General features: G+C 44.9%; 1 pseudogene; it reads left to right on the top strand.

Annotated features, from left to right (window-relative positions):
- Positions 1–552: 552 nt before the first annotated feature.
- On the top strand, positions 553–2,046 carry LOC102769249 (annotated as a pseudogene).
- Positions 2,047–3,002: the final 956 nt, after the last annotated feature.

The following is a 3,002-nucleotide window of genomic DNA, read 5'->3' as shown; positions in this document are numbered from 1 at the left end:
CGCACCCGACACTCGATCGATAGGCTTTTGGATGGAGAGGCGGTGTCAATGGTAATGAGGGCCACAGCTTTTGAGCCAAACCATCCAATACAAATATGAGAGCCATGTCTATAATTAAAGTTTCTAGTAACCTCACACACACACACACACACACACACACACACACAAAAGAAATAGATGGAATTAATTTTAAGTCATATATTTAAGTCAATATATCCAAAAGGTTAGCATTTCAATCTGTATCAATAAAAACACTATAGAGATATTTTACATTTCTGTTCATTTTTGTGTTATTCTGCGATTACTTTAAAAATATATAATCCTTTACAGCAGAATCTCAAGGAGGCACTACTCTTATTTAGTAATCATGCTAAAGGAGACCGTGCTATAAAGCAGATTAAAGTGGAAGACAGCCAGTAAAGTAAATCTCAAAGGTATGCACTGACTTTCCAATGGGCGGGACTTTCTTCCTTCCTTCCCTTTTTTTTTTTTTTTTTCAGTATTGTCCCATAAAGTCCTGCTCTTACATCTAAAGCCACACCTTGGAGCACAGTGCCCTGTTCCCAGCTCTCAGGTGCACAGCCGGCATGGCCTTGAGCGGTGTGCGGGTGCTGGAGTTGGCTGGGAAGTACCCTTCCTCCCTCTGCGGCATGATTCTCGCCGACTTCGGAGCCCTGGTGATTCGCGTGGCCTGGGACCAAAGAGACATGTTTGAGTTTGTGAACCGAGGTAAGCAGTCGCTGGCTCTAAATCTGAACACTCCAGAGGGTGCCGTGGTCCTGGAGAAACTCTGTCTTCAGGCTGATGTGCTGGTCGATCCTGTCCCCGGGGGGGTGCTGGGCCCGGGGAAACTGCTGCCAGAGGACATGCTGCAGAAGAACCCGAGACTCGTCCATGTGAAAGTTTCCACTGAAATGAAGTTATCCAGTAAGTATTCCCAAAGCAGAGGGCACGATATCAACTTTCTGGCTTTATCTGGTGTGCTGTCAACATTTGGCCGGAAACACGAGAAACCGTATGTACCACCCAATTTCCTGGCTTCCTCGGCCGGAGGGTTTCTTGGTGCCTTTGGGACGGTGATGGCTCTTTTTGAACGTGCCCAATCTGGGAGAGGACAAACAGTGGACGCAAATGTGATAGAGAGCGCAGCGTATGCGAGTTCTGCGCTGTGGTACCTGCAGAAGATGAACAATTTCAACGGAGTCAAGGTAGACATCCTCCTGGATGGGAGCGCGCCCTTCTATGGCACCTACCGGACCTCGGATGGGAAGTTCATGGCCGTGGGGGCTTTTGAAGCCCACCTCTATGAGCTCTTTCTGAAAGGACTCGAGCTCGATCCCTCAAAACTTCCCAAGCAGCTGAGTTGGCCCGACTGGCCCAGGCTGAAGACACTCTTTGCAGACATCTTTGCCAAGAAGACGCAAGCCGAATGGTGCAAGGTGTTTGGGGAACTGGACGCCTGTGTGACCCCTATTCTGACAGCAGAGGATATTTCTCAACTTGCGAAGGAGGAGATGGGCGCTTCTTTTATCACGGATCAACAGCAGGTGATAGCTCCCATGCCAGTTCCCTTTTTTTCTAAAACTCCCGCTTCTGTCCCTTCCACACGGAGTGCGGTCTTAGGAGAACACTCAGAAGAAATTCTCAGAGAATACGGGTTCAGCAAACAAGAAATAGCCCGGCTCCATGTTTCGGGCATCATTAAAAGCCATAAGTCAACAGCTAATCTGTAACATAGAACTGTCAAACGCACCCGTTTTGTTAGGTAATCCAGTGAGTTTAGGTTGAGGTGTATGATTGGGGGAAATTATGAGTGCTTTCGATTGGGGAGAGTTCCTTCCTGGGTTAAGATGAAATCTCACGCTCTCAGAAAATGTAAAGAATGCTGGGATGTTTGAGTCGTTAGCCTTCAGTAATTTTATGCCAAGAACAGGCTGTGGAGTGTACATGTAGTGTCATGACTCTGACTGTAGTCCAAGTCAGGATTGAATGTGAGAGGTATTATGCCTAAAGTCATTTTAAAATATTGTCTCATGCATGGAAGCATGGGACAGAGTGTGGAATCTTGGAGGGAAGGCGGGGAGGGGGGAGTGCAGCGGGGAGGGAGGTAATCAACCAAAGGCCTTGTATGCATTATGCATAACCTATGGACACAGACAACAGGGTGGTGAAGGCCTGGGGCGGGGGCAGGCTGGAGGGGTTCAATGAGTGAAAAAAGGGGGCATATGTAATACTTTCACCAATAAAGATTTGAATATATATATATATAATAAAATATTGTCTCATGTCTAGAAATTGACACAAGTTCCTACATGATCACACTTATATAAAAAAAAGATAGCTATTTTCTTGGGTGTGGACTAGGTGGGGGGAAGGGAGAAATACAAGACTTAAAGTTTATGATTATGATGTGTTACACGGTGGGCAGTATGGAAAGAACACTGCTAGATGGTTATACTTTGCAAATTGTAAAAACATTTACTTTAGGACTCAAAGTCCAAACAAACATGCTCACTGCAAAGCAGGAGGAATTCCGTACTTTAACATGAGTGATGTGTATTTCCCCGTAAGTGGTCCCTTTGTTTATGTCTTTTCTTTCTTCCTTCTTTCCTTCCTCCCCTCCCTTCCCTCCCTCCCTCCCTCTCGTTTTCCTCTCTCTCTCTCTCCCTCTCTCTCCATATAAATGACCTCATCTCACAAAAATGATCTCTTCTTTCTAAATCAAGTTTTCTCTTTATTCCTATGGAATTTTAACTTTCTTCTTTTACCTTTCTGGGCATTGTTCAAGCCAACAGGCTTCTTTTCCTTCAAACTCTAAGTACCTTTTAATTTTTATGGATTTAGGGAATTTAAATAAAGCTTCAGTGGATTAGTTTATATAAATAGAGATAAATAAAGTTCATAAGCCAAATAAATCTATGTCTATTCTGAAGGGGCTCAGACACACTGGGTAAGTAGACTTCAGGCCTCGCTATAGCGTCTGGCAGACATGCCTTTTGCTG

This window comes from Myotis davidii, unplaced genomic scaffold (assembly GCF_000327345.1).
Source record: "Myotis davidii unplaced genomic scaffold, ASM32734v1 scaffold2131, whole genome shotgun sequence".
Classification (NCBI taxonomy): Eukaryota; Metazoa; Chordata; class Mammalia; order Chiroptera; family Vespertilionidae; genus Myotis; species Myotis davidii.
The sequence above is the reverse complement of the archived record's forward strand: the minus strand, read 5'-3'. Positions and strand labels throughout refer to the sequence as shown.